The sequence below is a fragment of the Xenopus laevis genome, chromosome 4L (genome assembly GCF_017654675.1).
Source record: "Xenopus laevis strain J_2021 chromosome 4L, Xenopus_laevis_v10.1, whole genome shotgun sequence".
Classification (NCBI taxonomy): domain Eukaryota; kingdom Metazoa; phylum Chordata; class Amphibia; order Anura; family Pipidae; genus Xenopus; species Xenopus laevis.
In genome coordinates this window covers 17293692-17308655 of record NC_054377.1, presented here as the reverse complement: position 1 = coordinate 17308655, position 14964 = coordinate 17293692, and the positions used below count along the sequence as shown (strand labels likewise).

The 14964-nt window shown below is 41.0% G+C and overlaps 1 protein-coding gene across 2 annotated transcripts in view; it reads left to right on the top strand.

Moving 5' to 3' along the window:
* The first annotated feature begins 5865 nt into the window (after positions 1-5865).
* The window catches only part of dagla.L (diacylglycerol lipase, alpha L homeolog), a 30953-nt gene continuing 21854 nt past the window's right edge, over positions 5866-14964 (top strand). For both annotated transcript variants that reach the window (XM_018257494.2, XM_018257493.2), the window contains exon 1: positions 5866-6000. The gene's annotated coding sequence lies outside the window, so the exon portion shown is untranslated. The remainder of the gene's footprint in view (positions 6001-14964) is intronic.

The window sequence follows — 14964 nt, the reverse complement described above, 5'->3', positions numbered from 1 at the left end:
ATCCTAACAGGGAAGTGTGGATTAATTTTGGTACAGCGCAGAAAGGGGTCGGAGGGACTTAAAAGGGGTCTAAATAATTAAAATGGCAGGTGGGGGGAAGTTCTTTAACAAGGTGCACTGACATTATAATCTTGAACACTTGAAAAAGGGAGGTCATTTGCATTGTACAGTACAGTTATCCATACATTGGCCAATAAAAGCTGCTAACTTAGCCCCCCAGAGCAAGATGGCATGGGGCCCTCCGGAGGACCGGCCCTACCTATATATGGCAGGTTTGATAATCTCCTTAGGGAGGACCACTAGTGATGTTTGGGCTGGCCTGACACCTGCGGGTTGGGTGGGTGGGGGTCGATTTCCACACACATTTTGCAGGTGGTTTCAAGTTGACCTCTTCTTCTGCTCTACCCGCTAGTGACCTGACTCTTTTGGCTCCGGCAGCTTCCATTATAGGCGCACACCTGCCCTGTGGGCGGGTCAGGTGCAGGAGGTTAGGGTCAGGTGCAGAAGGTTAGGGTCAGGTGCAGGAGGTTAGGTCGAATTTTAGTCAACCTGTACATCACGAAGGGCCACATAGACAGTCCTTGCATGACTAATCTTCATAGGCCAGCTGTATCATCCAGGTTGTTCGGATCAGCCAGTGAGTAGGTGGCCAAAGATCCACTTGTTTGGTAACCTCACCAATCGTATCTCAACATGTATGTCCAGCTGGAGGGTGCTAAAAGTTTAATGGAGACATTTTGTGTAAAGAATAAGAACGTACCAGTGCATTATACTTATTTAGATATAGAAGGATTGTGCTTAAAAAAGTAGTGTTTCAGGCTGATTTAGTGAATATTTCAGCAAAAACCCTAATAATCCCTCCCTTTTGAAGTCTCAGGCTGTGCAGGGGAGCCGGCGGCTCTCAGCTCACTGCACTGTAGGATCAGCAGCTAGCAGGACCTGATAGGGAACTGAAGCCTATCTTTGCTTGTGTGACTGCAGGGCTGTGATTGGCTGTCCCCCTCCTACTGTGTTTCTGGCAGGGACCGTTAGGACACGCCCACCCCTCATTTAAAAAACGTACAGGGATCAGAGAACATCTATAGGGAGCTCCCATAAAGGGCCGATTTTTAAAGATAATATTAATTTGTAGCACCATGTAAAAGCAACACCATATATTAATTATAATTGCCAACAAAATTAGGGTTTTTTAATTTATCCTATATGTCTCCTTTAAGTTCTTCCTCTATGTGGGTAAGCATGGTGGTATAAAACTGCAAATGGTGTACTTAATCTTGCGGATGCGGAGTGGAGGTTTATGCATTTTAATTATGGACAGACAAAAGATGCATCCAACATGGATTTCCAGTCTTCCTTATGGGATAAAGGAGGGAGGGAAAAAATCAATTGTTACTGATGAATGAGATATGGATGGAAAGGAAAAATTAGAATACACAAGAAAACCTAGATGAGCCGTTATCCTGGCGTACATTGTGACATCGATGGTGCTGGTTATCAAGTACTGGACTCCCAAGTGCTGTATATTCTACATTTCCATGTTCTTCCTTGTGAATTGAGCATTTCCTAGCAGTCTGTGATTCACACGGCAGCCACAGCCCCTGACAGCAAAGGGATTAAAGCTTGGCCAAGCAGTGAATGAGTTGGCAGTTAGTGATTGCTGTGCTGGGGAGTCAGCTTCATGTCTCATAATTACATTATGTAATATATTCACATTATTTACACTATGCACATAGCAGTGCCCTAAGGGAGGCATTTTGGAACTGCAATGCTCACTAAAGGAATTCCGGGTACAGACATCCAAATGACTCCTTTACGTTTCTGCAGCCAACTAATAGGTCAGAACTGCACAGCCATCACTTTAACTGGTTAGATCTTATTAGTACCAGGTATTAGAACACGGCATTTGAGCAGCTGCATGGACAGTATCAGTACCAGGGGTTAGTATGGGATGAGACAGGCCACCTTTGCACCCAGAACAGTTAGTTTAAAGGAACAGTAACACCAAAAAAATGAAAATGACAAAATTATGTACGGTTGCCCTGCACTGGTAAAACTAGAGTGTTTGCTTCAGAAACACAACTACGGTTATATAAACAAGCTGCTGTGTAGCCATGGGGGCAGCCATTCAAGCACAGGACACTCAGTCAATAACAGATACATTCTGAAGAATCCCATTGTATACAACAGAGCTTATCAGCTTTGAATTGCTGCCCCATGGCTACACAGCAGTTTGTTTATAAAAACTATAGTAGAGTTTCTGAAGCAAACATGTCAGTTTTACCAGTTCAGGGCAACGTTACATTATTTTTTAATTGTTTGGATTTTTTGGTTTTACTGTTCCTTTAATAGCACAAATCCTCCTCACAACCCATCTTTGCGCTTATAACAGTGGTTGTGAGTGCACATCTTCATCTTCACCAATAATTCTTTGATGATGGTTAAAATCTCTACTTTTTGTGCTTAAGCCAATCTTGCCATGTGTGCAACAGAGGTGTCTTGATATATTTAAAGGGGAAGTAACTCTTAGACACTATGGAGCAGATTTACATATGGTCGAATACCGAGGGTTAATTAACCTTCAATATTCGGCTGCCAAATGTAAATCCTTCGACTTCGAATATCGAAGTCGAAGGATTTACCGCAAATAGTTCGATCGAACGATTAAATAGTTCGATTCTAAGGATTTTAATCGATCGAACGATTTTTCTTCAACTAAAAAATTGATAGAAAGCCTATGGGGACCTTCCCCATAGGCTAACATGGCACCTCGGTAGGTTTTAGGTGGCGAAGTAGGGGGTCAAAGTTTTTTTTAAAGAGACAGTACTTCGACTATCGAATGGTCGAATATTCGAACGATTTTTAGTTTGAATCGTTCGATTCGAAGTCGATGGTCGAAGTAGCCAAAAAAAACATTCGAAATTCTAAGTTTTTTTTATTCTATTCCTTCACTCGAGCTAAGTAAATGTGTATGCATTTGCAAACAGCTTCCACTATGATCACAAGAGAACAGTGCTGGCTTGCAGAGGATTGGTGAAGGAACACGGCTATCTCCTGGTATTTTTAAAGGGGTAGTTTACCTTTGAATTAACTTTTACTATACTATAGAATGGCTGATTCTAAGCAAGTTTTTAACTTACCTTCATTTTTTCTTTATACAGTTTTTGAATTATTTACGTTCTTCTTCTGACTCTTTCCAGCTTTCAAATGGGGGTCACTGACCCTATCAAAAAAAACCAAATACCGTGTAAGGGCAGAGACACGCTCAGATTTGGGGAGATTTAGTCGCCCAGCTACAAATCTCCTCTTCTTTGGGAGCCTAATCTCCCCGAACTGCCTCCCGCTCACCGGCGGGATGGCAATTGGTGCGATTCGTTCCCGAAGTTGCCTCACTAACGAAGTGTTTTGAGTGCCTTCCAGTTCTAGCCAGCGGGAGGCAGTTCAGGGAGATTAGTCGCCCCGAAGAAGAGGTGATTTATTGCCGGGGCGAATAAATCTCCCTGAATCCAAGCATGTGTCTCTGCCCTAAGGCTACAAATGTATTGACAATGCTACGTTATTACTTCTCTTTCTATTCAGTCCCTCTCCTACTCATATTCCAGTTTCTTATTCAAATCAATGCATGGTTGCTAGCATGGCGGCTCCTGCCATGAGGCAAGGTGAGAACCTTGCCTCAGGCGACAGTGAGCGGCCAGTTACAAGGGGCGGCAAAAAGCCGCCTCCTGTAACTTTAAGAGACGAATTTCTGTTTTTTAAACTGCAAATTCGTCTCTGCTAGTGCAGAAAGCGATGTAGCGCTCATTGCGCTAGCGATTCAGCCCCTTTTGACCTGCTCTGACGCTAAACTTTTAAGCGTGGAGCGGGAGAGGGGGGGCGGCATCGAGGTTGCTGCCTCAGGCGGCAGCAGCCCACGGAATTGCCCTGGTTGCTAAGGAAATATGGGACCCTAGCAACCAGATTGCTGAAATTGCATACTTTAGAGCTGCTGAATAAAAAGCTAAAAAACTCGAAACCCACAAATAATAAAAAATGACAAAGCTATTACAAATTGTCTCAGAATATCACTCTCTACATCATGTGGGTGACCACCAAAAAAAATCTTGGGAGCTGCTATGTCTGCTTCAAAGTGGCGTAACTACTGGGGGAGCAGGGGGTGCAACTGGGCCAGGGCCCGCACCCCCGCAGGGCCCCCCCGGCAGATCGCTCGCGCTGCATCCGCAAAGAAAACGCGCGCGGTCGGGGGGGGGGCGGCTGCACGGCCCACCCCCACCTAGTTCCGTTACTGCTGCTTCAGATACAGAAAAGTTGTCAGGGGCCAAGACATTCCCAAATACCCACCATCATGGGGGTGAAGTCTCTGGGATACCTGTAGTGTTGCCAACTTTGCTGATAACTAAACCCGAACGGGGGAGGAAGCAGATAGCATTGGGGGTGGGGCAGTGATGTAAGAACAGACATGATGACACCAGATGATGAAAAAATTATATTGGTCGAGTTCTGACATGGAGCGAGGCTATTGCATCACTTAGATGCAACTGGCTGGATTCTATCCAGTTTTCACAATGTTTTAATGTGTTGATGGCAGAAAGAATCCTTGCGAAATGCAATGTTTCGGGATCACGCCCCTTTCTCAAGCATGCTCAAGCATGGTTGAGAACGGGGCGTGACCCCGAAATGTTGCATTTTGCAATAAACACGCAAGGTAGCTTGCTTGCATTGACCCTGTGTGCCTTGGGATTCTTTCTGCTCTACAGGTATGGGACCTGTTATCCAGAATGCTCGGGACCTGGGGTTTTCCGGATAATGGATCTTTCTGTAATTTGGGTCTTCATGCCTTAAGTCTACTAGAAATTCATTTAAACATTAAATAAACCCAACAAGCTGGTTTTGCTTCCAATAAGGATTAATTATATTTTAGTTGGGATCAATTACAAGCTACTGTTTTATTATTACAGAGAAAAAGGAAATCATTTTTAAAAATTTGGATTATTTGGATAAAACGGAGTCTACGGGAGCCATTCCGTAATTCGGAGCTTTCTGGATATCGGGTTTCCGGATAAGGGATCCTATACTGCCTGTACTGCTTGTGAGGCGGCCGATCCTCTCCCTTTGTGCACCAGGTATCGTTTCTTATGTATCAGAGGATGTGCGGGAGCCAAAGTTGATCTATTACTGTGTTGATGCCCAGTTTAAAACCACACAGGTGGCAACGCTATCTCTATCCTGCCTGATGAGTTAGCCTAATCCTTTAATTACAGGTATGAGATCTATTATACAGAAATCCAATATCCAGAAAGCTCTGAAATGAAGCAATGCTAATGTAGGGAAAAAAAATCTTATTTTTGATTGAATTACTTTTTCTAGCCTTCCAAAAACCGAACTGTTCAGGTCAAAACCAGGTGGCAACCCTAGTACCTGCCTAGTTAATAAATAAGCACTGACCCTCAAATTGTGCCCTTTTTAACCAGCTTTGTGCCCCTCAGTATCAGTCGAACTACAACTCCCTGCACATTCCATTCTGGCAACTAGGGAGGAATGTGGAACACTATAGTATAGCCCTTATCATTCAGTACCTGTATCCCTGCCTCAAAAGCATCCCTATGTGGCCATCTTTGTCCCTGGAAGATGTAGCTCACCCTCCAGCCCCGTATCACGTATTAAATTCTCCTTGGATGGAGATATGGGTTTGGACAAACAGCAGCTGCTCGGGTAAAGCTTAGCAAAGGATGCCGGGAGGTGTAGTTGGCAGACTGGAGGGTGTCAGGAGAGCCGTTCTAGTTGAGCGCTCTGTCACGCCGCTGTATACGGCCAATAATTATCCCTCTCTCCCGAACGTCCCCACCCAAGCTCAGTGACGGCGCCCGCGCAGTTGCCTTGGTTACTGCCGGTACGGGAGGAGGTTCCGGAAGTGACGTCAGATTTCGCCCCGGTGGTGGACGTCCCGAAGCACCGGGATCACGGGAGGAAAGAGTGGAAGCTAAGGCGGCATGGATCCCCCGAGAGGTGAGGGAGAGGCAACTGAAGCGGGCGGCGTGTCACACTTAATGTGGGGAGTCCTGTGGGGCCCTATGGACTGATGGAGAGTCTGGGGGTGGGTGTGAACAGCTGCTTGGGCTTCTCCTCACAACTGGCAGCAAGTGTGTAATTGTACTGTATCCTCTGCTGCTCTCTATACATACTGACTTGTATACCATTATATCTATATGTGTATCCTGCTCCTTGTACTGATGTACATTCACCTCGTATTGACTAGTGATGCATGGGCACTGTTGCACCTCGTATTGACTAGTGATGTATATTCACCTCGTATTGACTAGTGATGTATAGACACCGCTGCACCTCATATTGACTAGTGATGTATATGCACCTCATATTAACTAGTGATGTATAGACACTGCTGCACCTCGTATTGACTAGTGATGTATATGCACCTCATATTAACTAGTGATGCATGGGCACCGTTGCACCTCATATTGAATAGTGAGTGTATATGGATTATGTTTGCTACTGCATCTTGTAATGAGGTGTATGCACTATTCATGGAACCTGGATGTGTATACTACTGCCCCTCATATTATATTAGTATATAGTATATTGAAATATATATGCATGATTGCACCATAGAGTGAGACAGAGAGTGAGATCTACTGCATCCCAGGATATTGAAGCACACTAATATGCTCTGTACAAAAATCTACTATGAAAGTTCCTTCGAACCGGGATGTCCCTATATTGCGATATATTTTCAGGGGATCTTTAATTTAAAGCAACATATGTTAATTTCTTTTTAATTGTCCTGACTCCTGAAACAATGTAGCAGAAGTCAATTCTCTTCCTGGTCAGTTAAACAGTTGGTTCTGCAACATTGTTTTAGGAGTCAGCCAGTAGTTCAGTGAATACATACAGTAATGGATAGGAGTATCTGTTTCCTATCACATACAGCAATGGATGAAAGTACCTGCTTCATATAGCAGACAACAATAGATAGGTGTACTTGCCCCCTATAGCATACAGTAATGGATAGATATAACTTCTCTCTATAGCATACAGTAATGGATAAGTGTACTTGCTCCTTATAGTATCCATTAATGCATAGGTGTGTCTGTTTCCTATGTTATCTCGTATTGGATAGGTGTATCTGCTCCCAATAGTATCCAGTAATGGGAAGTTGTATCTGCTCCCTATAGTAACTAGTAATGGATAGTTGTATCTGCTCCCTATAGTAACCAGCAATGGATAGTTGTATCTGCTCCATATAGTATCTAGTAAATGAATCGGTGTATCTGCTCCCTATAGTATTCATTAATTGATATGCATATCTGCTTCCTATTGAGAAATGGATAGTTGTATCTGCTCTCTGTAGTAACCAGCAATGGATAGTTGTATCTGCTAACAATAGTATCCATTAATTGATATGCATATCTTCTCCCTATAGTATCCAGTAATTAATATGCATATCTGCTTCCTATAGTATCCAGTAATGGATAGTTGTATCTGATCCCTATAGTAACCAGTAATGGATAGTTGTATCTGCTCCCTATAGTATTCAGTAATGGATATTTGTATCTGCTCACTATAGTATCCAGTAATTGATATGCATATCTGCTCCTATAGTATCCAGTAATGGATAGTTGTATCTGATCCCTATAGTAACCAGTAATGGATAGTTGTATCTGATCCCTATAGTAACCAGTAATGGATAGTTGTATCTGCTCCCTATAGTATTCAGTAATGGATAGTTGTATCTGCTCACTATAGTATCCAGTAATTGATATGCATATCTGCTCCTATAGTATCCAGTAATGGATAGTTGTATCTGCCCCCTATACAAACCAGTAATGTATAGGTGTATCTGCTCCCTATAGTGTAGGTATGGGATCTGTTATCCAGAATCCTTGGGTCCTTGGGTTTTCCGGATAAGGGATCTTTCCGTAATTTGAATATTCATACCTTAAGTGTACCAGAAAATCCTGTAAACATTAAGTAAAACCAATAGGCTATTTCTACTTCTAATAACGATTAATTAATGATATCTTAGTTGGGATCAAGTACAAGCTACTGTTTTATTATTACAGAAAAAAAAGAAATTATTTTGAAAATTTTGGATTATTTGATTATAATGTAGTCTATGGGAGACAGCCTTTCTGTAATTGGAGCTTTCTGGATAACAGATCCAATATCTATATCTAGCAAACGGATAGGTGTGTTGCTTCCTATAGTATTCAGTAATGCATATGTGTATCTGCTCCCTGTAGCAGCCAGTAATGCATAGGTGTATCTGCTCCCTATAGTATGCAGTAAATGGATAGGTTGAACTGAATGATGTGAGCGATTCAGTTGGTCTTTTGTTAATGGTGGAAGATACTGTCTCAGGAGCCATTTCTGATCCTTCCTTCTATAGTATTTGTGCTCATCAATCTCTTCAGTGACCATTTCTTCCCTGGAGGATTGGGGAATGCAGTCCTGAGACATTCCACTTTCATCAGGATACAAATGCATCACCTTGCCATGAGGATGATCAGAATGCCTTTGTATAAATATAGGAAAATGACAAGTGACCCTTATTATAAATGAATATATATCAATTTCTCCCCTTCGCTTTCCCAAATCTGCTTGTTTTGGGTCCATTGAAGAACAGATCCAACCATATCTCTGATGTCAAATGTGTTCACCTTAAAGGAGAACTAAAGCCTAAAAATGAATATGGCTAAAAATGCCATATTGTATATACTGCACTTATTGCACCAGCCTAAAGTTTCAGCTTGTCAATAGCAGCAATGATCCAGGACTTCAAACTTGTCACAGGGGGTCACCATCTTGCTCAGTGGGCTCTGAGCAGCTGTTGAGAAGCTAAGTTTGGGGGATCGTCGCAAATTATCAAGCAGAAAATGAGGGTTGTCTTTAATATAAGATGATGCTGCAGGGCTGATTATTAAATTCTGATGCTAACTATGCTGGTTCATGTGCTGCCATGTAGTAATTATCTGTATTGATTACTAATCAGCCATATATTGTGACATTTTTATTCTATGTGTACTGTATATTGTGAGTGGGTCCCTAATCTCAGTAAGTGACAGCAGCACAGAGCATGTGCAGTGAATCAGCAGAAAATAAGATGGGGAGCTACTGGGGCATCTTTGGAGACACAGATCTTTACTGCTAAAGGGCTGTGGTTTAGTGATCTGCGGGTAGGCCCGATACCTGCGGGACCCACCGTGTGGCACATCACTACTGTGGTTGCCTTGGCCTGGTACAGAAGCCCAAAACATAATGTACAATATTTCCAGGCTACGTCTTTAGTTAAGCTTTAGTTCACCTTAAGTCTCACCCTCTTTGCCCTTTAAGCAGGTGTATCTTGCCAAATTGCACCCTATCTTGCTTTCAGTCTGGGACCCCTAGTGATCCTTTGCCTGATCCCAAGGAGATGTATATTAGTTATTTCCTAAACCTCTTGCATATAAATATATAGTGAATGAAGTGCTCCCTATTGTAAAATATATAGTGAATGAAGTACCCCGTCTAATAAAATATAAGGATATTATAAGATACAGAGCAGTTCCATGACCATATAAAAGCACGAGGCTGAAGGTCTTTATACAGGTCATAGAACTCTGAGGTAACTTCTAATATCCTCACACTTTATTTTTTATAATACAGAAGTCATGTGGCAGAAATGACATGACTAAGCTCCTATTTTAACCGATGACATCACTACACTGTTTATAAGGATATCATTTACAGGATAATCATGGCTCTTGTGTATTATATAGTGAATAAAGTACCCCCTCTTGTAAAATATAAGGATATTATTAGTTACCGAGGAGTTTCATGACCATATAAAAACACGAGGCCGAAGGCCGAGTGTTTTTATACAGGTCATGGAACTCCGAGGTAACTTCTAATATCCTCATATTTTACAACTGGGGGTACTTTATTTATTATAATACACAAATTTTAGTAAGTCATGTGACAGAAATGACATCACTACTCACCGTTTATAACTGATGACATCACTACTCACCGTTTATAAGGATATAATTTACAGGATATTCATGGCTTTTGTGTATTATATAGTGAATAAAGTACCCCCTCTTGTAAAATATAAGGATATTACAAGTTACTGAGGCGTTTCATGACCAAATAAAAACACAAGGCCGAAGGAACTCCGAGGTAACTTCTAATATCCTCATATTTTGCAACTGGGGGTACTTTATTTATTATAATACACAAATTTCAGTGAGTCATGTGACAGAAATGACATCAGAACTCACTGTTTATAACTGATGACATCAGAACTCGTTTATAAGGATATAATTTACAAGATATTCATGGCTTTTGTGTATTATATATGTATAGTAGCTGGGATCTGGAAGCTTGGGACTTGATGAACGAAAAATGTGACCTGCCAAACTTGTATGCACCGATTGTCTCGCTGTCACATACCTCAGTGCACAGCTATGTTTATGAGGACACACAGTACTTGAAAGAATTTGCATACTTTAGGCAGGTATATAGCTGTTTTAATGACTGTATGGATTATAACAAAGTTCCTTGTTGATCCAATTGTGCATGGGGTTTGTAGACATTTGTGTGCTTTGTTTTACAGCAAGAAACAGAAAGTGCTAGCAATTACACAAAAACACTTGGCCTGTGCAGGTGCGTGCATTATACTAATGTGTATATAGAAGGTTTGCGTTGCCACGACTTGTACTAAGACCAGCCAGTTCCAAACAGGGTACAGTTCAGGGCAACCCACGTGTGTGGAAGGACTGCATCATACAAGGAGGAACATCATTGCCATCCTCCTGATTAGAACCCTCCGACATTGTGAACACACATATGATTGGCAGTTTTTCTGCAATTCCTATGGACATCATGGGATTTACACAACAGTTAACAAAAGTGTAGCCAGTCTAGTTGTTTTCAAGCACAATGCCGTGCAGTGTTTCTTTTACGGTTCAACATGTTATTCACAGTTATCATATCAGTGCTCCTCTGTCCCTTACAATCTGTATTACATGTCTGTGGCACCAGTAGAATAAGGAATTACAAGTACGGCATCTGTTATCTGGAGACCCATTATCCAGAAAGCTTCAAATTATGGAAAGGCTGTCACTCATCGACCCCATTATAATCAAATAATCCAAATTTTTTTTAAATTGTTTTCTTTTTCTCTGTAATAATAAAACAGTATCTTGTAGCAGTAGTTGATCCCAACTAAGAGATAATTAATCCTTATTGAAAGCAAAACCAGCCCATTTGGTTTATTTAATATTTTAAACGAGTTTATAGTAGACTTAAGGTATGAAGATACAGATTACAGAAGGATCTGTTATCCAGAATACCACAGGTTACAAGCATTCTGGAAAACAGGTCCCATATTGGCATGTGAATGGGGCAGTTCAATGGTCATCTTGATCCATTGGTCATGGTCCCAACGAGCTTAGGCAGTCTCATGTTATGTAAAGTTGTTGGCCCAGATTTAAAGCAATCACATCAGTCTGATTTGTCCCACCACATGGATAGCCACTTGATCTGGGGCCAATGATTGGATCATGCACTGGGGCCTACAGAGGCTCATTGGACAAGGTCTGCATGAATGTGCCTGATGCACCACTACTTGTTCAACTGGATTTTTAAACCTGTCAACATGGCTTAGGAACCTGCAATGTTTCATGTTTGCCAGATCTTTAATTAGTGCCAATGGAGGTCAACTTTGTGGCCTCCAGGAGAAGATTTTTATCAAATGAAGGGAGTGGAACCTCAGCAAGGGAGTTTGGTTTGACTAGACTGTCAAACAAACTAATAACAATGGCACCTAATCTGTGTATGGTCACATTTAGCTTACTTCAGACAATAAAAGACCACTGGGTGTAGTAGCTGACTGTAGTAGCGCCTCTGCTGACTCTTGATCATGTGTTTGGCCTCAGGTCACATCAGGGGAAGTTAATCTGTGATTAGGTAACATTACTGATTAGTGTATGAGAAGGTTCCCCATATGAGCATACAGAAAAAATACTTCTGTTGAGTCACAGTAACCCCTAGTAACACTTGCTATGCTAGGCATATTTTTATTCTTCCTCTTAAGCCTATGAGTAAGTGCCCCAGCAGGCACGAAACGCGTTAGGTCTTGTTCTTATGTCCTAATACATTTTTACATTTTTTAACTGATCGATTCATTATTGTTGAAGGTACTCACATCTCTCTTTTGAAATGTTGTCTTGGACTTACACCCTGGGACTGGGGGGAATTGTGAGTATATCCTCCAAGATTAACTTAATATTTGTTTTAGAAATTATTATTTTGGAGTAGTACCTATTTTTATATATTAAGTTTTTTTCTAATAAACTTAAAGGAAATATATATATATATATATATATATATATATATATATATATATATATATATATATATATATAATTTTTTTTTCTTTTTTTTTTTTTTTCTTGGCATTGGCACAAACCCTATTACTGTCAGATAATCATTGACAGTTAGATCCAATATATCTTATAGGGGGGCATCAGAAGATGTGTTAGAGCTCACTCTATTAAAATCCCCAGACATCATCATGTCTCTCTACATGCAGGATTTGTGCAAAAGCCAGTTATTTTGTACGATTTTTTTTGTACTGGAATCCGTTATTTGAATGAGCTCTAATTCATCTGCTAGGAAAGGAAGCCCTCCCCCCTTATAAGATATTCATTGACAGCTAGATCCAAAATACCCCCCCCCCAACTGCTGCATGAAGACAGAATGAAAATAAACAAATGCTGAGAGAGGGATAGTGAATTTAAACCTGATTATTTCAGAAACGATGCAGAATATTTAATTCATTGTATTTATAACATTTTTTATTTCAGCTTATATTAAATTCTCATTTTCGCAATAGTTCCCCTTTAAACATATAGATTTCTTACCAAATGTGGGGGGAGGGGGCAGAGTGGAGCAAATTACAGTGTAATCAATGGACTGATCAGCTGAAGCCACACATCGTTCCTACAATTTAATCCTTGTATCAATACGTAAACCTCTAGTTCTCCTGTAAGCAAAGAAAAGTGTGACTCACCAGCTTCCATTGGGGTAAAGCTTCTTACCCAAATCAGAGGGCGGGGATTTGGTCTTTTCTATGGGTTCGTCTCAAGCACAAGGCTTATTTATGCTTTAAATACCAATTCAGCCCTTAGGCTCATTTTAAATTGCATCTGGCTTAGGGGATGTATTTACAGTGGGTGTGACCATCTTTGTTTTGCTCCAGAGGTAGTGCAAAATAAATCCCAATAGAGTGGCAATACGCTACATGGGCCTCCATTACTGCGGATGACCAGTTATCTCTATTGGGGCAGTGGCTGAAAATTGATATTGGGATCCGTTATCCAGAAAGCTCTGAATTAGGGAAAGGCCAATTACCATAGACTCCATTTTATCCAAATTATCCAGATTTATAAAAATGATTTCCTTTTTCTCTGTAATAATGAAACCGTATTTTGTACTTGAGCCAAACTAAGATATAATTAATCCTTATTTGAAGCAAAACCAGCCTATTGGGTATGTTTAATGTTTACATGAGTTTCTAATAAACTTAAAGGAAATAAAACTAAACGAAATCAACGAAACCCTAAATATTAATATGGCCAAAATGCCATATTTTATATAATGGCCTTATTGCATCAGTCTAAAGTTTCAGTTTGTCAATAGCAGCAGGACTTCAAACTTGTCACAGGGGGTCACCATCTTGGAAAGTGTCTGTGACACTCACATGCTCAGTGGGCTCTGAGCAGCTGTTGAGAAGCTAAGCTTAGGGGTCGTCACTAATTATCCAGCAGAAAATGAGGTTGGTCTGTAATATAAGCTGATGCTACAGGGCTAATTATTAAATTCACTGGTTTCTGTGCTGCCATGTAATAATTATCTGTATTAATTACTAATCAGCCTTATATTGTGACATTTCTATTCTATGTGTACTGTATATTGTGAGTGGGTCCCTAAGCTCAGTAAGTGACAGCAGCACAGAGCATGTGCAGTGAATCAGCAGAAAAAAAAGATGGGGAGCTACTGGGGCATCTTTGGAGTAGGGATGCACCGAATCCACTATTTTGGATTTGGCCGAATCCTTTGTGAAAGATTCGGCCGAATACCGAACCGAATCTGAATCCTAATTTGCATATGCAAATTAGGGGTGGGAAGGTAAAAACATTTACTTCCTTGTTTTGTGACAAAAAGTCACATGATTTACATCCCGACCCTAATTTGCATATGCAAATTAGGATTCAGATTCGGTTAAGCCGGTGCGGAGGGATTCAGCAGAATCCTGGCCGAATCCCGAACCGAATCCTGGATTTGATGCATCCCTACTTTATCTTTACTGCTAAAGGGTTGCCTTGGGTTGGCACAGAAGCTAAAAACATAATGTACAAAATTTCTAGCTACTTCTTTATTTAAACTTTAGTTCTACTTTAAGGTATGAAGATCCAGATTATGGAAAGATCCATTATCTGGAAACCCCCAGGCCCCCGGTATTTTTGATAACAGGTCCTATACCTGTACAATTAGCCACAAACCGCAAACAGATTTGAGAGGGGGTGGAAAGGAGCTTAGACCCCTTTCACTTTCCCATATGCACCCAACCACATGGTGCATCAGCAGATGAAATTTTCAGGTTGGACAGATTAACTGTGATCCAGTAGGATCATCCATCAAGGAGGCGTACATGCCCTAGACAGGCAATACGTTGCTATTCTGTATCAGGGTGACCTTTTTCAGATTAAAACTAAAAGTAACAAAAGGAATGTAAAGGCGACACCTTTATTGCTATAATTCCTAGCCAATCGATTGAGACCTAAAATTGGCTCCCCATCATGCAATTTATGGTGGGTATCCAAGACCCCTTGAAATGTTCTGCTTCAATGATCAATAATAATTAAATAAAGTGTGAAATGAAATCCTAACCAATTGTTTAGGGTCACGAAG